Source organism: Xyrauchen texanus, chromosome 2 (assembly GCF_025860055.1).
Source record: "Xyrauchen texanus isolate HMW12.3.18 chromosome 2, RBS_HiC_50CHRs, whole genome shotgun sequence".
NCBI classification, from domain to species: domain Eukaryota; kingdom Metazoa; phylum Chordata; class Actinopteri; order Cypriniformes; family Catostomidae; genus Xyrauchen; species Xyrauchen texanus.
Window position 1 is genome coordinate 45,276,359 of NC_068277.1, and position 25,341 is coordinate 45,301,699.

The window sequence follows — 25,341 nt, forward strand, 5'->3', positions numbered from 1 at the left end:
ATTTGCGCTGCCCGCCATGTGTATCTGCGAAGTGTGGAATGTGAAGTTGGAGTGGTATAAGGCGACCTGGGCAGGATATATGCACTTGTCGGCTGTCTCTCCCGAGCTAATAAGCAACAGCAATCCTTGTGTTGTCTTCCAGAAAAGAGCGAACATCCACTGAAATGCCTGTTTCAAATTAAACACTGCCGGGCTGAGAGAAATGAATGTGACGCGGCCAGATTTTTATATTTTTGTTACAATTACCCCAAACTCCAAATTAATTATTTGCAGACACAGAGCAATGGTGAGCAGGTGGCTGCCATATTTGAGCAGGACCGTCTCAACTGCGGCTCATGCCTCGCTTGATAAAGGCCTCTCACTCTGAAGCTCATATGACACACTGTCCCCTTCCCAAGAGTCCCTGCCGTCCCCCTCCCTCTCTCCTTCTGCTTTATTCTTCTCTTCTATCCATCTCTCTCCCCTCTCTTGTCCCTCTTTTCTCTTCTAATGTGATATGACATCATTTATCCTCATGCATACATATTCAACACTTGCTCATGAGTAATCATGTACATTGGAGCAACACCCACTCAAGCAAACCGCCTCCCTTCAAAGTGACTTCGTGCTTGTTTCAATAGTTCCACCTTTAGGGGATTCGAAGTGGGAAAACATGCACAGGATAGTTGAAGTGATGTAATGTTATTAACTGATCAAACTGACTCAAAGAGGAAATGGAAACTCTGCATGCCAAGAGAACATTTATTACGAGGATAACTGACACTAAGCTTTTATTGTACTTAACTGATCTTTTAATTTAAAGGGATAGTTCACCCCAAAATAAAATTCTCTCATCATTTACTCACACTCATGCCATACCAGATGTGCATGACTTTCTGTCTTCTGCAGAGACGAATTTTAGAAGAATATCAAAGCTCTGAATGTCCATAAAATTCAAGTGAATTGAGATCAGAGCTTTCAACTATCAATTTCCACTAGAGATGCACCGATTGTGAAATTTTGGGCCGATACCAATACCGATGTTTAAAATAACAATTTGGCCGATAGCCGATACATGTACCAACTTTTTTTGTTTATTTTGTTTTTGTTGTTATTTAATCCCCCCTGTGAAACAAAGACATCTTCATTATACAAAATAAATGAGCTGTTTTTAAGTCTTTCAGCCCTGCATCACACTATCTTTGAATGAGCACAAATTCAATTATACAAATTTATGAAACAAAGTTTAATATAAACTTCTTTCACATGACAAATATTTTCTTTTTTTCAAGAGCCTTTTTAGCTTACTATACATCTGCATACTCTTTTTCAGTACATAGCCCAACAAAAATTTTTTTGTGAAACATAAATTTAATTACATTTAAATGTAAAAGTGATTATAAAAGCAATACAAATTAAAAATAAAACATAAAAGAAAAATTATTAATAAATACAAACATAAATAGGACTATCTTTCAGCTTTTGTGTTTTTCATACATAAAACACAGTTCTTGTGTTTCCATTTAGGTTGAACTTACAGTAGGTTGAAACATGGGGCTGAACATGGGCCTTTTCACAAACAAAAATTGGCCTCTTAAGAAATACCTTCCCATACATTTGCAAGCGAGCACCCAGTGGCGCCTGCAGTTCAACGCGCTGTGCGTACCATGAGCTCTCCGACTGACCTGAGAATTATTTACTCAGAATATTTCACCAATCATGAAATGTGCCCCGTATTTCTGTTGGCTCTTTAAAAGAACTAGCAATGCCCAATTTGCGCATGAATAATTCTTTTAAGTTGGTTCTTTTCAGTGAATTGGCCAACGGGCTTGCAAAATGATCGATTCGTATTCAGTACAATTTGTTCAGAGCTCTCTTACTGAATCATTTGGTGCGGTTTTTCACACAGTAAAACAGTATCTGTATATTTACGAATACAGAGTACAAACAGTGCTGGATACAGTGGAAATATACCAACAATCAATTGAAACAAAATCTGTCTTTTTGAGAGGTAACTTTGAGAAAATTCAGCTAGTGCTGTGTCATGTGAACAAGAGGCTGTTCAAAACAAACATATTTTTGCATGCGCTCATGCTGTTTTTCAATCATTTTCCATGTAAACATTTACTAAATAGATGCCTTTTGACAACCGCATCACGTTTTAATGATTTTAGCACATAAAACATTTGTAGACGCAGTGTCAAGTAAAAAAAAAACCTCTTCAACTGATAAAACCGCATCTTGAGACCCCTTGTTCTGCTATATTCGTGTGGTGCATTTTGCTTTTTAGTGGAAGAAATGCTTTAGCCAATAGTTATATGAATGCTACTCATACTCAAGAAAATAAATAAATGCTTATCTCAAAGTCACCAGAATTGAACGCTTTGGTGTTGGCATTATAGTACCACCTCTACCAAAATCTGCAGCTTGGTAGGCAACTGTTGTCCAAGTTGACCGCAAATAACCAACGCATATAAACAGATAACCATCGGCTACTACCTACGGTGAATGTCATCATATTTGCCGATAGGCCAATAGCAGTCAACAAGGCAAATACCGATGTTTGGCCGATGAATCAGTGCATCCCTAATTTCCACTTTCACTTTCATATTCACATTATTTCACATTCTGAAAGTGAAAGGGGAGATTTATAGTAAATTTGTATTTGAATATTGCACCGCTTTTATGCTGCCTTTATGTGATTTTTGTAACTTGAAAGTGCTCGTCACCATTCACTTTCATTGAAATTACCTACAGAGCTGAGATTTCTTCCTGTTTCTCACATACACTATTATATTATATGGAGTTACATTAACAGAGTTCGGGAGGAGCAAGTTAATTTAATCTTGCAAATTACATTGCCAGAGCAAGAGTAAACAGCTGCTTAACTCTACATGGCGCAGAGCCTTCCGGCACCCCTCCACCTCCCCATCTCCACCTATCTATTTCATCATTAACTAATCTAAGTTCAATCCCAGTTAAAGTCTCAAGCCTCGAGCCCTTGGCCCAGAACAGCGAGACAAAAACGCTTTTCAGTTTTTTCTTTCATGATTTACCTCTAGAGTTTAAGAATAAATCTCCTCAATGTCACAAAATGTACTCTAATTTGCCAAGATAATGAAGTCTGCAATCAAATGTCAGAGATTTCTATTTGAACTCCAATGATTCTCTTCAAAGTCTCGTGAGCAATGAAAAATCACTTCTGAGCATCAACATCTTCCTCTGGGTTTTAATTCACTCTCTTTATACTATATATAGGGCGGAGTGACCGTTACACCTAGGGTGTGCATTATTTTTCAATAATTCAATGGGCCGGAGTCAATTATTCCACTTATACCAAGGTTACCACACCATAATACATCGTTCAGGGTTTTATCTCAAGAAATTTTCTGGTTTTCGTCCCTAAAATACTCTTGTGAGTGGAACTACTTTCTTCCACTACAGATTCAGCATCTTGCTTTGACACACTCCGAGCGTTCGTTGCTAGTTTTGAAATGCCACTTTAGAATTAGCAACTTTTAGGAGGATTGTGAGGCTTGCACTGCTTTACTGGAGCACTTCCTGGAGAAATGAGTTAGTGTGTTTGTGTGTGTGTGAGTCTGTGTGAGAGTTTGTTTTTGAGGGATTGAAAGAGAGAAACTGAGAAAGATGTCTTCTGGGATTACCTTTATTTGTTGCAGCTCTCGTCAGAAGTAACATCGCTTCAAAATCACCAAGATATACGTTTAAGCACTTCTCAGCAGCAGGGAGTGTCGGCATATTTCCGTTGTAAACCTTAACAACTGTTTTCAACCCCACTGAGATGCAGGTGTGCGCTGACATGATGGCTCTGTTTTTTGCTCTCGAGTAAGTGTGTGTGTGTGTGTAATGAGGATATGTACTGTATGTGTGTCCACATGTATGAGACCTTAAGAGAGGGGGAGGGGAGCATGAGCGTTTTCCCCACAATTATTTCAGATAATATAGAAACTGTTGTATCGATCAAGTGTATGTAGTTTTGATACAGCTCAAGCCTTCATTGTTAGTTCGAAAATGTCACTTTAGAACTAGCAATGGAGGATGTGCTGCTTTTTGGCATAGGAGTAACAAGGTTGTGCAAAAACTGCGGATGCAAAAGCCTTGTTGATGAGAGAAGTCAACAGAGAATGGACAGACTGGTTTTTAACTGACAAAGTTTATGATTATTCAGATAGAGGGGGACCTACACAATATTAGGCAGGTGGTTTTAATGTTGTGGCTGATCGGTGTATGTGAGGCTGATTAGGGCGAAATACATTGAAACATTAAAGGTTGCACTTATTAAAAGTTATTTTGGATAATAGAAACTGTTGTATTGATCAAGTCGGGGGGTGTGGCTCTATTTGTTGGTCGCGACTGGAGTCTCTATGTGTGTGCGCGCACGTATGTATGTGTGCGAGCGTGTTTAAGTGTGACTGAGATGAGGGAGAGCGAGGGCTCTTTTTAACCAAAATTCAAATAAATGTAGGATATTTTAGACATTGTTTGACGTTCTTAATCAATTTACTTTAACCAGTGTCTTTGTTTTAATTGGTTATTTTGTGGTGGTAGCCTGTAGGTTGCTTTGAAATAACTTAAATAATTTGGCAAAGCGATATGGAACCATTATGCGGTCAAGAACTAGAACTAATTTATAGGCGTGCATTTACTTGAAACGTCCGTGAACCAATCAGAAACAAGCATTTAACACACCCGAATCAAGCATTTAACCAACACGTGATATATACATACACACAGTTCATGAGTCTAGTTGTCTGCGTGGAACCTTGGAGTGTGAAGCGTCTGCTTGTAAAGGAGGAAGGGACACACTGAGGAGCATGACAGTAATATTATGAGACAGACACAACTATTTCACTGGGACTCAGAGGCCCTCCCGGATTATGTAGTCTGTCAGTGCTACACAGATCCAATCTGAACTCCGCCACCACTCTCCAATATTCACTTGGATTATGTCTCAAGATCTGACTGAGCACTCTGCAGACATGAAGACGGTGAGGAGAGAGGTAGATGGAAAAGAAGAAGGAGGTAAATAATCCTCATGTGACTTTATAATGCTGTAGATGAAGTGTAGAGAGAAGGCGTACCGTGGGATGGTTTGTGGTTGACACACACATGCGTGCACACACACGCTTCGCATTCTCTGCTTGTCATTTGCACCTGCTTATTTGGATTTAACACATGGTTTAATGTCCTAAAGCTACAGCACCCTCAAAAATCAGGAGCCAGAAACTCATACCAATGATAGAAACTGAGAATGACGGTGAGAGGGAGAACAACAGATAATTATTTAGCCTGCTGAGGAAAAATCAGAGCGAGGGGTGCAGGCATTCTGAGGGAGGACAGTAACATTCTGTTCTACTGAGCAATTTGATGATAAAACAACAAATGAGCGCACAACCCATTGGATCAGCCAGGCTAAAAAACTGATTAGAATATATCAGCACACCTCTTCTCAGCAAGCCAGCTGCTCGGAAAACACAGTCTTATGGCATCAAGTCAGACCGAGTGAGAAGAGCCTTTGTGTGTGTGTGTGTGTGTGTGCCACTTTTTCATCCATTATTATTGGCCTTAAATGCTTCTGCATTTTTCATTTCTGATAGTGGAACAGATATGATAAACGGTGTCATGTCACTTTGCCTACCACTCATAATTAACAAATAAGCAGCTCAGTGCCACTGGATACAGTTCCTTCTCAATGTAATTCTTTGAACTTTGTTGTGGGTTATGTTTTGCATTGTGGGTGGGGAGAAAAGAGCCTGTCCTATGCAAATGAGCATAATGAGTCAACCAATCAGAGTGATGTCCAGGTTTTGTGTGTAATTGTTATTCTATAAGACTCAATCAAATTTGCATTTAAAATGAGCTTGATGCATACTACATTATACTGTATATGAAATATCATTGTAGGAACACCAAAAACAAATGAGGATGTAATCTTTATTTTCTCATTTTAAACGTTTTTTACCCAAAAACGAGTTATGTTATCCTTTACTCACAGTCATCTCATTGCAAACCTGTATGACTTACTTTCTTCAAAAGATGTTGGGGAGAATGTTGTGTGACATCCATCTTTGTATGTAAGGAAGATGCATTGAAAGTGCAGGGTGATTGAGACTGAGTCAGTTCCTAACATTCTGCATCTCCCTTTTAATTTCCATGGAAGGAAGCAAGTCATACGGGTTTGGAAGAACTCAAGAGTTTAAGGTGTTTTAAAATTGTCTGCCTATTCAGAGGCAGAGAAGAACACTCGACTTACGCCTGAAAGGAAGGAAAGAAAAAAACATAGGATATCCCTAACATTTTTTGCCCCAGATTTATTTCCAAGACTTTAAACAACATTGTGTTCCAGCTTGGGTGTTTAATGGCTGTGTGTGAGGTACTTACTGTATACAAACTGCGGCCTTCTGGAGCCCCTCTCACATGCTTATAGCAGTCTTCATCTCAGTTTGCTCCTCCACTTTCTCACAACCAACAACTGGACTCTTATTCCAGCCTTCAGACCCTCTCTTTGGTTAATGTATTTTTCATGGTGCTAGTATTACTCAGAGAGTGAGTGACAGAGAGATAAAAAGATAGAGAATTTACCATTTGTAAGTTAAACCTATTCCAGCCTTGCCCCAGTTTAAATTACACTGTTTTTCTTTTTTGATTTCCATTTTGCGCATAATGCTCTCTCTCAGCATGTTTTAAGTTATATTATTAGCGGGTCTCCAGAGAGTTCCCCCCCCTCGTTTTTGGGGTGGGATTCTAGGCTCTGGATGCATTAACTCTTCGTAATTGGTGAATGATCATGGGATGGAGTGTGGATGGAGAGAGAGAGCTCACAGCATGCACACCCACGCGAACACCACACACACTCCGCTCTGTGCTGTAAGACTGTGCTACTGGAAGTCAGTGAGGGCCATATCAGTCAAGCCTAATGCTCGGTCCTAATACACTTTAATAGCTTCCTCCACTGTCTCCAATCCCTCTTCAACATTGATCTGAAATCATCTTTCTTATTCTTTTTTAGGGGGGCTTTGCAGACTTTCACAGCATTTATTGCTGTCACCTGTCTCGTGTGCTCTGATTAATACTGACCGATAACGGTAGGTTGAGGAAGGAAGCCATTTATTAGCATTCGGATATGGCTCATGGCCGCTCGCTTTGCGTAGTTCAGAAAAAGGCTAGAGACTTGGCTGTGCCGACATGTTTTATAAAGAGCGGGCCCGTTTGAGCCCGGGATCCGTCACATGAATGTGTAAAATACCCAACGCCTGCACAGGCTGTCACACAAAGGGCTATCACCTTATTATTCAAGAGTAGCCATGGAGTCAGGCCAGAGTAGAGTGTTTCAGGGGGAAGGGAAACATCGGCTTGATTGTGATTTGCCATTTATAATTGGCCAACGATGTGAAATGGTCGGCAGCCAGACTTTTATAAAAGGCAATCTGCGGCGGTGGAGGGGCCGATGGTTTGCTGATGACAGCTAGCGCAATACGCCTTGGGAACAGAATGGTGCTCATGTAAGGGTAGAGAACACAAATATGTTTATCTGTTGTCAGCGATGTTTGCGTGACTCAAATGGCATTGTCTATTGATTTTTTTTTCTTTCCCTAAACATCGACAACACAATGGAACACAAATACAGAAGCAAAAGTGAGACATTGTTGTAATTTGAAAACAAACAAGCCAAACCCATCTGTAATTCGAGAGTCCTGCGTCTTATTAAATAAGTTACACAGTTTGATTTTGCATTTGTTTATGCCTGTAATCTTAAAAGGGATATGAAAATACAAACCAATATGACTTTTTTTTCTTCTGTGGAACACAAAAGGAGATGTTACAGCCTAGTTCACCATATACTTGTATACTTACAAGTATATACTTGACTGTATGGAAAAAGATGCAATAGAAGTGCCTGGTACTAAAATACTCCCCAACATACCTTTTTGTGCTCCATGAAAGACAGAAAGTTATACCTGTTTCGAACAACACAAGTGTGGGTAAATGAGAGTTTACATTTTTGGGTAAACTATATCTATGTAGCCATGGTTTTCAAACTGGGGAGAACATGTCAGAACATGTCAGGGAAGGCGAGGAGTATGATGATAAATTTACCATGTAAATAAATACAATAAAATGTATTGTGAATGTAAATGAAAATTAATAGCTTTATAGACCATATTCCCTCTTAATAGACCATAGATCTATGGCGTTATGATACTGTAAAACGTCGAGAGCACATGCATGTCATGCGAAAGCGCATCAATGGACTGGTTGAGAGTGTGAAATCTCTACGCTCGCACACGGATATCTTTCACTCTTGCACAAAACTGGATGAGTGCTCTGCCCTACAAAACAAAAAGGCAGTAACTGCATTTTTGGTCAAAAATGAGTTATTATCATTTTCATGACATTCAAGGCATCCTTTGTTATGTGACAAAACATCTTATCTCAAATGTGTGTCGTTTTGGAGAAAAATGGTAGTCGTTTGTACAGTAACTGCAAAAAGCCCTAGTGAAACAAAGCAAGAGTACAGTAACATCCATTACTGTATTCTTGTTATGTTTTACCTAACAAAAAATAACCGTGTTGCTGCGCAGTGAAGTTACTGTTTCCATGGTGAACACACACAGCTGACTTCGCGGCATCCTCACGGGACGGTTTTAACATTTGCGATTTCACACTTCTAACTTCACACAAATTTTGTTTGAGATGGCACAAAGCCGGGGAAAGAAGATGGTCGAAATGGCATTGAAAAGAAAATACCCGGAGAATGGTAAGTAACAGTGACAGATTAAACATTTAGAGGCCAGGCTATCACAATATAAACACCTGTCAGCCACCAGGGCGGGACTTCCTCTCAGAGGTCCATTCAGATAGCATTATGCTAATTGACAGGCGATGTTTTAAATAGCTTTGCCCCTGATCCTCCCTGCTCCTAGCTGTAACTTTATCCTCTGTAACTTCACATCATCGCCGATGCCATGTCATCATTTTGTTGTTCATGTCACAAAGTTATAATCCAACCAGCAGTGGAAAAATATTCAATAACTAGAAAAGCATGTGGTCCTATTCAAAATAAATTTTCCCAATTTGGGCCTTGACACAGCTTAGCAATGTGAGACTTTAAGCAGCCGTTTCAGCATCAGAACAGCTTCTGGGTGGAAAATATTGACCTAAAATGGTCAAATTAGTTTGGGTTTGGTATATCCATGTTCAGGAAAACAAATGGTTCCAATTATTTCAAATACAGTGTATCTAACACACCCAGAGCCCAAGTTGTGGCAAAATAGTTTTTGGCGAATCTGTAGTTACCGCATTTTTCCTTGGTATGGTGCCACGTTTTTGGTAAGTAATACAAAGCAAGAATACAGTAACTGCAAAATAGGGGTAAAATATCAAATTAAATATGAGGATTGATATGTACAAAGAATAAGCTAATATAAAGTAACAAAACAGCCACATGTCCAATAATCTACCTACAACTACTTAGGCTGGATGACAGGATAACCTTAAAGTCATTTTTCTCAGTTCTGCACTCTGCGTAGTTACTGCCTTTTTGCTTTGTAGGGCAGTGCTGCTCTCACTCAGAGAGTGCGTGTGTGCTTAAAATGTGTCCTGTTCACTCGCAAATCTACTATAATGCCATACAGCTCTGCATCTGTTCATTTGTACACATATTCTGCCTCTGTAGATGTAGTATATTGAGGGAGAAACAATACCTGAGTTTGAGGAATCAACTCCCCATTTAGCCGGTAACTTTTTTAGGAACTGCAGAATAATACATGGTTAAATTCATATTGTAAGAATGATATTCTGATGCTCGCTGATGACCCAAGAGATGTGAGGAAATCAAATGACATATAAACCATCAACTAAGAACATCTGTTGGGGCTCACGTCTTCTTACGACTTTCACCTCAGTGGAAAATGTTTATCCAAGACCAATAAAGGAGAAGATCCAAAAATATGTTGATAAAAATGGCAACATATTCATTATTACAAGTTCAACATGATGTCGGGTCGATTTGTCTTCATGTGTTTGTGACAAGTGAAGTTTCACATAGAAATGGAGACTGGCCTAGGTGATGCAATTTTATCACAAATACAGGCTAAAAAACAGTTAATGCAAAATAAAGCTTTGTATTATTCATATAAATATTTTTAGCTGTTCATTATGCCCCAGAGTATGATGCACTGCCGAATGAGTCTGTCAGACTGAATTTAAGGTTATTGATCATTATTGGTGAATTGCTCCAACGCCTGAAATATGGTGAATTTTGATAATATAACAGAAGAGGACAATATCTGATTTAACTTTAAATAATCTAAAAATAAGTGGCCAGAATGTGCAGCTGTTTTTAGTAGAAAATAGATTTTTTTTTACATTCAGCAAAGGCTATTTTATTTATTATTTCCTTGTCATTGTATAGGCCTTTACAACATTATTGTATGTATATAAAAAAAGGCTGGGGTGGGGGTGTTACTGTTCAAGACTTTGAAAACCTCTGCTTCAAAGGAAATACTTATTTTTGTCGGTTTCAGTCTCTGTTGTGTGTTTGTGTTTGTCCCTGGTCTGAGGAGTTGGCTTTAAGCTCTGCAATGAGAGAGTTCAAGGCTGATACTCCTGTTGGCAGTGAGGCATGGCAGACGATTTCTCGAGGGGGTCTGCCTCCACATTGTGAGCTCAACAAAAGATAGTATTTGATAAAGGTCCCCCTCCCCAAAAGCCCCCATAAATAATGAAAAGTTAATGAAGAGGTAACTTAATGATGTAATGAATATGGCAGCACAAGGTCAAACAGAACTGTCGTGGGTTGGGTGCGCTTGTGAAGTGTGTACTCATTTGTGTGTGTGTGTGTATTGGCGAGCGTGATTGTGTGTGTGCATGTGCAGTTTTAATGAATGTTTTGTCACAGGAAGTGCGATAATGTTTAATTAGATTCATGTGTGTGTGGCATGTTATATGATTCTTAGATTGCCTGCTGTCAGATATAAACTGGTGTCGGTGTGTGTGCTTCTGGACGCTCAATAGAAGAAAGATGAGAAAATAGTGTTTGAGGGAGTGTTTCACACAAGTGTACACCTGTATGTGTTTATACAAGGGAGAGTGTGAATGAAACCCTGCTGTTTTGGATAGTTTGTTTGGGAGTGTATGTGTGGTGGTCCAGTAGTAGGGTGGGGTCCAGGCTAGTGATTAAATATGGAGAATGTTTGAATAATACGGAGATAGTATGCCGGGTACAGGTGCAGTCGATAGGGCAGACAAGTGAGTCATCAGTGACTCAAAGCCCAGGCTCACACATGCTATGCATTAGTGTCTCAGAGATTCACAGGCATACAGTAGTCCTGTATTTCAGTTTAATCACTGATAATGCCTAGACTATTAAGAGATTATGCTGAATAACAAAGTAGACTCTCCCTTTCTAATGTTATGCATTGTTACATACATATTAACCACTAACCATTTACTATTTGTTTGTAAACAAGCAGCAATCAATGTGTGAACTCAACACCAGTGAGTTTTCTCTTAGACAATGAATTGTTGAGGTGGTTCTGGTTTCAGTATGTTGTCCTGGTGTGTGGTGCCTTGTCGGCAGCAGGCAGGAAAGCACTTCAATCTGTTTCTCCTGGAATGATGTAAGGGTCCACCATGCTGGTTGAGGCCACGTGGTCTCATCTTTGCTCTGACACCCAGCTTTATCCCTCAGGAAACAGAGGAAGAGCAAGAGGAAACTGGGTAACAAATGGGAAAAATAATTCTGTCAGAGCCATGGCCCTGTGTTTAGCATATGTTCATAAAGCTTTGGTGCTCATTTGGGCGGTACAACTTTGAATCAGGCTCGCAGCATTTTCAGAGTTTGTCCCTGATCATTTTTTTCTTGCTCTTAAGTGTCTGTATGAATAAAAGTGGCAAAAATGGAAGAAAAAAAAACCCTGCTGGGGGGAAAACAATCTTAAACAATCCACAGCTAGTTTAGCTGCTCTTCAGTGCTGTCCAAGATGGCTTTCAGCTGGTTTGTCTCACCAGCCAGCTGGTTTCCCTCCCTGACCAGCTAGAAAATGCCCAAAATCGCTCTAAAACCAGCAATGACCGACTTAGTTTTTTTCTTTTTCTCCAGAAATTGCATTTATTGAATCATAATGAAGAAAATGACATTAATATTTCGATAATATTTTATGTAATCCAATCCACTGATATCTGTGACAGAATCCTAATATGATATAGATGTTATGGAAAGGTACTAGATCACATGGACAGTAGATGCTTGGCTAGCACTTAAGTATGCAGTCAGAGAAATCTTGAGTCTCAAAGCACAACCGGACTCGCAGAGGGGCCCTAGCAAGGGGTTACTGAGTTTTTATCTGTGTCTCCTGAAACATTTACAGTTCCCCGACAGCACCAGTGCTGGCCAGGCATGATTTGTTGTTCATGTGTAGATGTGTTGCTGAGAGACATTTTAATGTGACGGGCGAGACGGTATCGGTCTGTCTCTGCGGGTTTATGGAGACGCTCCGTGTCTGTGTCTCAATCTCTGAGACCTCCCCCCATGCTCCCAGACTCCCTATCTCTTGCTTTAACAAGCCTGGGGTCATGAAGATATGACACAGTGCCCCACTTAACCCAAGGTCAGATCCCAGAACACATTTGCTGTGCGCTGTTACAAGAGCCTGACAATAAAATACAGGCATAGATTTCACTCCTTCATGTAAAATTAGATTCAAGATTGCACAAGTTTGCTTTCTTTTTTCTATCTGCCAGCTAACAAATCTACATTCTCTGAGCACTTTATTAGGAACACTTTTACACCTACTTATTCATGTGATTACCTAATCAGCCAATCATGTGGCAGCAGTGCAGTGCATACAATCTTCAGTTAATGTTCACATCAACCATCAGATTGGGTAAAAATGTGATCTCAGTGATTTTGACAGTGGCATGATTGTTAGTGCAAAGTGGGCTGGTTTGAGTATTTCTGTAACTGTTGATCTACTGGGATTTTCACACACAACAGTCTCTAAAGTTTACTCAGAATGGTGCCGTAAAACAAAAACAAAACAAAAAAGTGGCAGTTCTGTGGATGGAAACATCTTTTTGATGAGAGACTGTCACCAGAGGATGGCCAGACTGGTTCAAGCTGACAGAAATGCTATGATAACTCTGTACAGTTGTAGTGATCAGAATATCATCTCAGAATGCACAACACATCGAACCTTGTGGTGGATAGGGTACAACATCTGAAGACCACAATGTCAGTCACTTTATTTGGAGCATAGTTTTCCTAATAATTTGCTCAGTTAGTGTAGGTGGATAGGTAACAATCATCCAGTTTAAGAATATATAGCAAAGAGGAAAGAATTGCAGCATGAAGAGGAAACGTAAGTAGCAGATAACAACTGGGTCGCTACTGTAGTTGCAATGGTGGTGAGGAATGTCTTTAAAGTGAAATAATTTCCTTTTCTCAATCAAAAGATGACAGGCTTTATTCTCCAAAGCCCCATCTGCACACCACTGCACAGCCTGTAGATCCACCAAATGGGTGGGACGATATTACGCTCTGAGGTTATGAGCTGGGGTTGCCAGAGCTTCTCTTGTGGTAATTCCCTCTGGCAAATTCTTAACTCATGGGGAAGGGAGAATATTTGGAATAACTAAATAGTAAAACAATATATGACATTATACTAGGCTTGTAGTGTACGCTAGCATGAGTCTTGTCTGGCTGCTGGAACATGAACAGCTCTCACATTTCAGTGGGGAAACAGACTAGCCACTTTGATAGACAGATTAAGGGAGGCTTGTGGACCTTTGCCATATGTCGAAGTGTGGTTAGCTCACAGATTGTCGCATCTATCTCAGCCTTCCCACCTCATCACCCTGGAGGCTTGAGCATGAGGTTTATTCAGTGTGAACGGTGTGGTTGGGGTGGCACGTGTCTTGGGAGCTCAGTTGTCTCTTGTGCTCTGAGAAAGCACCTGTGTAACAATGACAGTCTTAAAATGTTTGCAGTGGCAAAGGGCACATCATTCAGAGCAGGCATTGTTAAAAGACACCTGCTCTCCCATCTGATCTGGCTCACTGTTGTGTCTTCAAAGCCATAATTCATTTCTACCCTTAACAATATAGTGGTTGTAAGAGATTTAATGAGACACCCAAACTGCTGCATGAATGCGAGCCACATTCAACATTTAAGGATTTATTTTTTTCAACATAAATTGCACATTATAAACCACATAAGCTTGCATAATAATTATGTGGCGTAATGTTTGTCACTAGGCATAGCTGGTTTGCTATAGACGCAGGTAAGTAAGCGCTAGCTCTTTTATTTTGATCGACTACAATTCAACTTAAAATATGATGAATATTGCCTGAAATTGCCTAAAAAAGTCTAAATGACATTATACTATTGTTACATCGATTGCTATGCACCCTAAGCACATTTCACACATATTGTCACTCATCCTTGTTCATTTGTTCCATTGCAGTAAATACAAAAGATCTACAAACTTGTGCATTCCAGCAACCCAAAAAAGAAAGAAAGAGAGTGATAAAAACATGAAAGCCTCCAGCAGAGAAATTAAACAACTCTGTCCGCTTGGACATAAATAGTTTAATCTTCACTTCATAAATCAGGTGGTGAGTGTTCATTTGGCCTAAGCAAGGCTTTCAGGTTCACACTTGGCCCTGTGTAAACATGTTTTCTAGTCAGCTTCCCCCTGAGTGATTCATCCAAAGAGTCGTAATCAAAAACAATAACCAATGGAAAGCGTAAATGTTTCAGAAGGTCGCTGAGAAGTATGAAATAATAATCTGTGTGTGGCCTGGCGAATGCTGAGAATGCAAACATTTCAAAATAAGGTGGTTTAAATGACCTTGGCATCGATGACTAAGAGATAGGACATGCTGCGTTAATTACACCCGCTCATAAAAATAAACCACCAGTTTAAAATATGACTCTTCATATTACGGGATTTCAGCTATTAAATGGCAGTGAGGTGTGTTGCTCAGATGCGAGGGAAGGGTGTAGTGTTTAGAGTCAAAGCACAACAAGCAGAGAGAGAGAGAGAGAGAGAGAGAGAGAGAGAGAGAGAGAGAGAAATGGATGGAGTGGAAAACAGTGAAATAGCTGAACAATCAACAAAGGAACATAGTGTTTACTCTAAACTTAAAGACTTTTGAATTCTTCCCCACCATTGTGTGGCATTAGGATGAGAAAACAGGCCGGCTAAGTGCATGTTTATTATTCTTAAACCATGTGAAAAGTAATATGCTTTAAGGAGCCAGCAGATGTATTGGTAGAGCTAGAGAGCCCACACATAAAGTTTGAAGTGAAGTTTAGTTTCATCGGGGGATGGCGAGAAATTGATTATTTTCCTTGAGCATGGATTTAAATTTGTAAGTTCACTGCCGGGTGGCCTTTTCCTATTAGCCATGTTACCATAAGAATAGAGGATAGGGAGGAGGTAGGGGTAGAGAGAGGGAAAGAGAGAAGAGAAATTTACTGGTTACGGGTTTAATTATTTTCTGTGTCTTCACTACTGCATAGTAGGGACTGTTGTTTATCCAGTTTAAATTGTCAATTGTTCACTTTCACTTCCTACTTTACTAATGACAGCCAAAAATGTCAGGTAATGACATGTGATTGATGTAATTTTTCTAGTCTTGGCACTTATCAAAACTTGAGCCAACAAGCTTTTGTGGGCTACACGACTAACGCATGTTCCCAGCTTATATGCCTGGCTGGAGAACAAGGAATCCGGTCACAGAAGCGAGTGCTACAGCTAATCACGTTACACTGTTTTTGCTTAACATTAGATTTAGTTTACCCCTGCAATGGCATGCCATTATGAATAAATGTTTGTATACATTTTTTGGTGTATCTTGGAGTGTGCACATGGCGAATGGACTGTGCTTAAAGACATCTGGATGCTATGAAATTTGTTTATAAAAAATGAAGCCCCTCTCACTCCACCTGGAAAGCCACCCAGCGCGCACTCTGCTCATCACTACATACTTGTGTTGAGATTTTAATAGGACTATATTGACATAGTATGGAAGTATGGATAAAAAAAACAAATAAAAAAAAAACAGATGCTTACATTTTTCATTATAATAATCAATAAATAATAATAATAATAATAATTATTATTATTATATAATTATATATAATTATAATAATAATAATTATTATTTATTGATTATTATATTGAAAAATGATAATGATAATTATATGTAAATATAATTATGTAATATATAATAATAATAATAATATTTGATGGGAAATAATGGAATACAATTAATAATAATAATAATAATAATAAAGTAAAAATTAAAAAATATATAGTAGTATAAGTATGTGTAAATATCATTATATTTTATAATAATAATAATAATACTAATTGATGGAAAATAATGTAATAATAATAATAATAATAATAAGCATGATAATAGTAAACTTTTTAAACAATAATTATTATTATTTTATTATTATTAGTTAATTTTTATGTTACTTAATTATGAATTACATTATGTATGTTATTTATTACAAGAAGTATCATTTAGCTATGTTTTTGCATTTTTGAAGTTCTAAAAATTCCAAAGAAAGATTGTATCTTATTTTCAAATATTTACATTTTCAAATTCAAATTCATATAATATTATAAGATCCCACCTATATTTACTGCTAATGCTACATTAATGTTAGACTCATTCGTGGCGTTAATGGCATTTCTGTTCAAATAACTGCGTCAGCTGGACATGGTGACTTCACATATAAATAATAAACCATCTAAATGCAAAATACTCCTCTGCGATTTATGGCATATTAATCAGCATGTTAAATGAGCGATTGCTGATGAAGGGTCAGACAAGAGGAAAGAGTGGGAGAGAAGTGAAAAGTATATGTGCGTCTAAGAGATACCTATGGATTTATCAGCCTCTTAATTCTATTTAAACAAATAGTCCAGGACTCTTGGATGGCGGTGCAGGAACATGACTAGGATAATAAGCATCATGGAAGCTAATCAGATTTCTAAAAGGAATTAATTGTTGGTGTTTCAGAAAGAGCAGGAGAAGACTTGACAATAAGCTGAAATGAAAGTGTTAATTTTTATGCTAATCTGCCAGCATCTCCATGTGATGCAATTTTGTTCTCTGCTCCGCAGATATGAAATTGTCCCGCTCACAGAGAAAATGTCAGCTTGCCAGACCCTGAAAGCTTGTAATTTATTAGGTATGTTTCTATTAGTATGTGTCACACTTGTTAGCCAGCCTCCTCTCTCTCTCTCTTTCTCTCTCTCTCTCTCTCTTTCTCTCATTCACACTTGCACATGCATACTCCCATATGCACTCTTGCATACACAGACTAGCGTGCTTTATGTGTGTGCTGCTTAGCCCACGGCCTTAAAGAGTGTCTCAGCTCAGTGGCTGTAGCACCAGGTCATTCATGTATTATTATATATCGGGTGGTCCTTGCCCTCTGGACAAATGGCTGTTTAATACAATTTAATGACATTCCCAAGCAAGAGGGAGAAAGGGGAAAGAAAGGGCAAAGCCCAGATTAAATTAGCATTTGTGGTTATTATAGTTCACCCATGCAAAACTATAGCAACAGAAGAGCTATGAACAACCCCCCTTGCCCACCCCCCCACAAAAAGGCACCTCTTCCTATATCTTGTTAAATCTTAAAGAAAGACAAAGACAATAATGTAATTTGAGTGTTAAAGGTGCACTCAGTATTTTTTTGTTTATGCTCTGCTTGCTGATATGACATGATTCCCTTGTTGAGTTTTAACATATACGCTTATACTAAAGAGGAGTATTTGATGACATGATCATACGCATTATTTATAAATATGGCAATAAGTCAGCATTTACAATCGCTAGAATGTTACATTATCCCTGGCTACATTTCTGCTCTCTGGTATTTTCTGTCGGCTGCTTAGAATCAGAGATAGAAATGTTCAATTCGTGAATGAAGCAATCTTTTGAGTCAGTTATTTTCAATGAATTGGTCAAACAGGTTAATAAATGATTCTGAATCAGTTTGCGATTCACTATGAATCATTTGGACAGCTCACTCATTGAGTGATATGTCTGGAGTGGTTTCTTCATAAAAACATTTTGGGATACCTACCGATACATAAAGTCCCCAAGAAGTGCCTTGACAAGCGCAATTCGATTTGATGTTTTGATGTATTACCTACTGAACCAGGAAGTGGGGGCCTGAAATGTCAAAAGACTCAACCCATTTTTAAAATAGCCAACAGGCTTTAGTTTACAACCACACAAACTCCTTTCCACCATTCTGCTCATGTCAAAACCACATACTAGTGTAACTTGAGAAGCGATCTCTAGCAAATACCAGCTTTTTCAAAGACTTGAGAACCGTACGATTATCGAACTGACAGCATTAATCAATAACCAGCCCACAAATGCACACAGCACATCACGGTCTTTGCTTACCCAGGCTGGACCCATTGTGCAATGCAGATGAATAAAAAATAAGAGATTAATATGTAATATGTTTTGAATTACAATACACTAAGCATAAATAATAAAGAGCACTTTCTCAAGCTGTACACCAGCATTCCATTTAAAAGTGATCAGCCCTATGCCTTATTGACCTGTTTCATGTGATGTCACTGTATCACCACGCCGCCATATTTGTGACTAAAATTCCATATTTCTTCATCGCGCTGCGCGCTGTGGGATGCTTCAAAATCTGGCTATTTTTTATTTATTTTTTCTATTTATATATCATGAAAAGGTGATACTGGTTTACTTACCATAGCCAAAAATTTTATTTTTCTTTCAATAAGATTTTATCTTTTAAGTGACACAGCTTATTTTTTTATCTTATTAAGTCAAGCAATGATGAAGGGGGTGAGCAGGGATAAAAACACTTGTGGGTCATTGCTCATTTATTCAGACATGTCAGTTATCTTTACATGTGTCAGTTTTATTTGCAATATCATTGATTCAGATACAATTAAACTGGAAATGCACATAGGATGTTATTCATAACACCCAGTGTGTCATAAAAATTGCAACTCATTGTAATAAATAAAAAAGCACTATAATGTTAATATATAGTATATATCTAATATGTATATATTAATGCTAGTCAATAAACAACACATCATGAGATCATGAAGCACAGACTTTTTTCACTTATGGTGGTAAAGCGTGGATAAAATATATTTAAATGTCCGTGAAAGTCAATTTTGGCAGGATCTGTGCTGTCTTTAGACCTGTATGCACCTTTCCTGGTGCTTGGCATGGATCAAAAGCATTTATATTTTTAGGTTTTTCTTGCTATCGTTCTACGGGTGTTTTTCCCATTCACCACCATTGTTTCCTCAAGCTGATGGTCACAAATATGGCGGCAGCTGGGAAAAAATTACTGAAACAGGTTATTTCTCTTTAAAGACAGATACTCTCCACTGTGAGAGCCTCAGATGTGTGGAAGGTGATAAAGATCAGTTAGAACTCACTTTTTAAGCAAATATTTTTGGAAATTCTGTTTGTAATGACCCAAAGGTATGGACGTGCCCTCCAAAGGCATGATCATTGACAGTTAGAACACAGCCAGATGCACTGAACATAAGGGGAGGGTGTGTTCTCATTTTAGAAAACATTTAATTGGAAAAGGTTTCTCAACCTCTGTTACTTCATGGATATTCTTAACCGGAAGGGAGAGACTACAGATTTTAAATGCTTATATCTTCTGAAAACGACTTTTGTCAATGTTTAGAAGTGCACTAACTTATTGATGAAGCTAGTAGATATGGAGTAAAAATAGCAAAACTTTAATTAAGAAGTTGTCATCAAAAAATCCTCCACGTGCAGCAATGACAGCTTTGCAGATCCTTGGCATTCTAGCTGTCCGTTTGTTCAGATACTAAGGTGACATTTCACCCCACACTTCCTGTAGTCTTGTCTGGCACTTCTCACGCACCTTACAGTCTAGCTGATCCCACAAAAGCTCAATGGGGTTTAGATCCATAACACTCTTTTCCAATTATCTGTTGTCCAATGTCTGTGTTTCTTTGCCCTCTATAACCTTTTCTTTTTGTTTTCTGTTTCAAATGTGGCTTTTTCTTTGCAATTGTTCCCATAAGGCCTGCACCCCTGAGTCTTCTCTTTACTGTTGTACATGAAATTGGTGTTGAGCGGGTAGAATTCAATGAAGCTGTCAGCTGAGGACATGTGAGGCATCTATTTCTCAAACTAGATACTCTGATGTAGTTATCCTCTTGTTAGTTGTACATCTGGCCTTCTACATCTCTTTCTGTCCTTGTTAGAGCCAGTTGTCCTTTGCCTTTGAAGACTGTATTTTACACCTTTGTATGAAATATACAATTTCAAGCATTGTATAGCCTTCATTCTTCAAAACAATGATTGACTGATGAGTTTCTAGAGAAAGCGGTTTCATTTCTGACCTAATATTGACCTCAAGACAATATATATATATATATATACTGTAAATATTTAGGCATCTCTGTTGCCCCACTGTCTATTGACAAGGTTCTCCTCTGTAATGCCTGAGTTTCTTTGTCTTCATCTGTCTGTGCCTCACTTTACACATTTCTATATCTCATTCCTCTCTCTCTCTCTCTCTCTCTCTCTCTCTCTCTCTCTCCATCTCTCAAGCACACCCCCTCCTCTCTCTCATTTCCTCTGTGTATCTTTCTTGTTTGTGTTGTGTAAGGAAGCGGGTGCCGGGCATCCAGTGTTACTGCATGCTCAGTGAACACTCAGCATACTCTGTGTAGTATGTTTGGATGCAATTCACATATAGGTCAATTAAATGCACCAACATCTGCTCTCTTCTAACCATTTGCATACAGTATTCATATGTTAATGATGTCCCTTGTTTTGTGTGTGTATGTTTGTGTGTGTGTGTGTGTGTGTGTTTCACTTCCTCCCTCCTCTCTGTCTCTTTGAAAAAAATAAGATAAAAAAATCAAGAGATACAACATTTTTGGATTCAAACTGCTACATGTGGCAACTCCAAACCGGATAGTGCCGTCCTATTTTTATTTCCTCGCTGAAAGCAAGAAACTCCTATACTGGAGCCGAGCGGCAGGCTTGTTCAGCTGCCATTGGCCCTGATTTGAACAAGAATCCTTCTACTGTAGCTGCAAAGGAAGTCCTTGCCTTTGGAAAGCAGCTTAACGCCTTATAAATCAGTGATGAGGCAGATGGACCAGCGATAATCTATTTAGAATGCCTCACAGCAAATATTGTCGTACAGATGATTAGAGATTGAGCTATTTTAACTCGGCCTTCTCCGCCCTCTCAGAAAATCTTCTGCTTCTCTGAATGATTTTAATTGGAGACTTACTTTTCTCCTACTTTCCTCCCTAAATATGTTGGTGTATTAAAATTGTGTGCGCAAACACGCTCGGGGAAATGAAGAGGCAAAGTGTACATGTTTTACAGCGCCATTTTCTTGGCAGGCTTCAATAGTGTGGCATGGAACAAAGAGAGCAGGGAGATGGGCCTGAGCCAACAGGCTAATGACAAAACGCATGCTTCTTAACCCAATATTAGTAGGGGGACGTGGTGAGAGCATTGCTGTTCGTGAGGGATAAAACCACAACGAAGGCCCCCCGTTCACTTTTATGGTCGATAGGTCCCGATTTAGCACGAGGCCACGGAAGACAGGCCAAAGGATGGATGGATAGAGAGAGAGAGAGAGGGAGGGCGGAGTGCGAAAATGAAGTGGAGGTTGTCAGATGTGGCAGCTGCTTGGAATCCTGATAAATATAAGTCCTTATTGATCGGCTGAAAATGAAAGATCCCAGAGTGGCATGCAGTATTTAGCTTCTTGTCTGCTGAGCGCGTCAACGGTGGCCTTGCCTCACAGGGATAGATTTTCAGCTTTGATTTCATCTTTAACCTTTTTCAGCTGCTTTTCCTTGACCTCTGCGCCACTGCTGTGATTCAGTGAATTTGTTACATTTGGCCTGACATCCTCTCTCTCTCTCTCTCTCTCTCTCTCTCTCTCTCTCTCTCTCTCTCTCTCGCTGACAGAGTAAAGACTCATCACCGCTGTCATCGCTTGTTTCTGTACAGACTCAGTGGCGGGGTGAGTCACGGTATCTTCAACCTGACGGGCCCCGGACCAGTATGCAGTTAGAGTGATCAGGTAAGCAAGCGTTCACCTCACTCCTCCAAAATCAGGCTAAATAAATCCTCTAAAAGTACAGTTTGATATGTGAAACATGCATGCACAAACACATGAGCAAGCTCACCAGCTCACTGATCCCACTGAGACATGAAACCCGCTCACTTACCCGCTGGTCTCAAATCATCAGTGTCATGATGAAATTAATTGATTCCAAAGACTTATACCTAACAGACAGACCTTTTGAAATAGCACGTTTTGTGCCAAACAATCTTCTCCTTCGATATGTCTTTATTATGAACACTTAAATGATATATAAAAGCCCAATTTAGTTCAATTGCTTCTCCAATTCACTTTTCTTTCTAGTTCAAGCCTTTTCAGGGGGCTTTCACACTGGGCACGTTTGCTATGGTCCTGTTCCGAGTGCGGAAGTTCCAACTTTCACATTACCATATTTTACTTTCATATTTTTCATGACTGGCAGTTTTGAACTAAACAGCCAGTGTGAAAGCACCCTCAGTGACATGTTTGATTTGTGGCAATTGTGAATTTTCTTTTATATATATATATATATATATATATCAACACATGCAAAACAAACTGCATATTAAAATCTTCATGCATTTTATTGCACTTTATTTGTTTGGATCATTAACAAATGCAAGGTTGTGTGAACAGTGAAATCAAAATCAAGAAGTAGAAGAGGCAATGATGATTTACAATTTTCACATCTTTTAGGGTCAAAAAAAGCAGCCCATGAATAAAAAGTCTTCTCCTCCTCTCCTCTCTTGAACAATGCTCCAGCACACTTTTAGATAGATTATAAATCCCCCTATGAGAGAGCCTGCAACAGCTGTTGGCAGACATACTAGATATGAGAATAGCAGCATAGGATGAAGGAGCATTAAACATTAATATTCTATTTAGCCTAGGTGTATTTTAGGTTTTTGACATTTTCATGTCCGGGACAGACTGAATTTATTCATAGTACAGAAAATACAGAAAAAAGAAAAAGAAAAAAGATTGTAAAGGGTTGTTAAGAGCAGCATTGTTTTTTTTTTTACGGTCACTCTTTCATTCATTAATGATAGGTGTTAAGACATTGTCTATGGAGGAGACTAGAGTCTGTTATGGAAATGGTAATAATTAGCACCTAGCACAAAGGGAACCGTTTGCCTTTTAAGCCTTGGCTTAATGCTTTTTTGTTGCTTTGTTTTGGTATTATTTCTTTATTTTGTTTTCTGGTGTTTTACCCTTCTCTTTGTGTTTTGTTGAATGGTTAATGGAACTGTGTGTGTGTGTGTGTGTGTGTGTGTGTGTGTGTGTGTGTAGATGAGACAGTGAGAGTGGAAATCCCAGCTTCAGTAGTGATTAATTACTAATACTCCCTCAGAACATCTCTCTATCCCTGACTATCTAATCACACTGAAATCTAAGACATGTCCTGAGAGGAGAAGAGATGATAGGACTGCATGGACCCTCTCTCTCTTTCTCTCTCCTCATTGTAACTTTATCAATCTCACAATCTCTCTCTCTCCTCTTTACTTAACTGTTCTTTCTCTAAATGGCAAAGCAGTTTTGTGTCGCTCCTTCTCTCACCCTTGCCTGGATTTTTGTAAGACAATTCAGGTGTTTATATATATATATACATACACGGTTACTCCCTGAGGTAATATTTAGCAAAAGAATGTTTAACACCACATCCCTCCAGTCACAGCTCCCTCACATCATACTTAAAAAACAGAGATGGCTGACACGTCTCTGAATCTACTCTGTGTTTCTATCTCTGATGGAAACAGAGCTTTTATTTAACAGTTAAAGCTATTACAGGATAACAAAAATATATCTCAAGGCAGGGCTAATTTCCATAGATATCTCTCACTACAAAGAAAAATGAAAGTGTTGCCCTCATTTAAAGAAATAGAGAGACTTTCCCAATGACACACTTCATTTGTTATTTTTCCTGCTGGTGAAGTATTTGCATAGCTGAAGTTAGCAGTCTCTCTTGACAAGGTGGTGGGAACAAACAAAAACATTGTCTCTAGAGACTCTCTACGCCACATAGGGTGATGCAAACTTCCATATAATAACAGCACATTGTACAACCACTAACTATCAGAGGGAACTGTCTACCCAAAGTCCTCGATGTTTCATCTGAGTGTTTGTCAGCCTTGTGTTATCATTGTCAGTCATTACAGATTTGAATTAAAGCAGTCATGTTTGATGTGCTCAGTATTTGTAGTTGTTTCATTGCTGTATCTGGCAGGGCCGTAACCACCATAGTCACTTAGGTCTTCCGCAGTATTCATATTACTTTTTGAACAGATTAGTGTTTGTTTAATGGTTGATTGAATAAAAGTGTTTATTAACCCTTTTGCATGTGCGATCAAACTGGTGTGATTGCACTAGGCTCCGCTCAAAGGGGTACAATCAAACCGGTTCGATCTGCATTCGTGCTAATGTTTACCAGCAAAAGGATGTCATAATTAATCAGCTTCTCCAAAAACTTTTTTTGAACATCACAATATATTTATTTTATATGTTACAAACCTTAAAACAATCACAAAATAAAAGTTACCTTCGGAGCGCTCTGTTTTGATGCAGCGATGAGGCTATATTTTCTGACGTCAAACATAGAATATACAAACTAGTCAGTCCGCTCAAGCCATCTCCCATTCTGTCCGTCACACATTCAAACCACATCCAGTGCTGGGAAAGTATAAGGGCTTAGCTTTAAAACATTATATGCTTCTATGCTATAATGAAATCAGAATCCCATGCTGCATTGGACGTAAACAATATGGTGCCACACATAGCCGACATGCATGTTTGTGATCACATCTTATCTATCATAATCAATCATTATTAACATCTAAAAACCACATCATATGTTTGATTATATAGAATCTTAGGTAACACTTTAGATTACAGCCCACAAATTACAGTGTAAGTACACAGAATTTACAGCGAACCTTTTTGATATTAATAGTGTAACTACACAGTACATACTTGCAGGTATAAGGGAACAATATGTAATGTTTGGGGAATAAAGGGTTAACAGGGCCTACTTCAATTTACAGCCCACAAATGTTGCACTTAACCTATAACTACATGGAAAATGAGGGTAACAAGTTGGACTTACACTGTAACAACACGGAACAATGGTATATTTACACAGTAACTACAGAAAAATGTTTTGCAATAGTTCTAATTTTGCTTGCCTTGTT

At 38.8% G+C, this 25,341-nt stretch overlaps 1 protein-coding gene across 6 annotated transcripts in view; it reads left to right on the forward strand.

The window, feature by feature from the left end:
* The window catches only part of znf536 (zinc finger protein 536), a 234,663-nt gene that overhangs the window by 56,615 nt on the left and 152,707 nt on the right, over nucleotides 1-25,341 (forward strand). For 5 of the 6 annotated variants that reach the window (XM_052153944.1, XM_052153982.1, XM_052153953.1 and 2 more), the window contains one exon: nucleotides 22,021-22,135. The gene's annotated coding sequence lies outside the window, so the exon portion shown is untranslated. Of the gene's footprint in view, nucleotides 1-17,193; nucleotides 17,213-22,020; nucleotides 22,136-25,341 lie in introns of those variants that run through there. The other variant, XM_052153974.1, reaches the window with a different exon arrangement.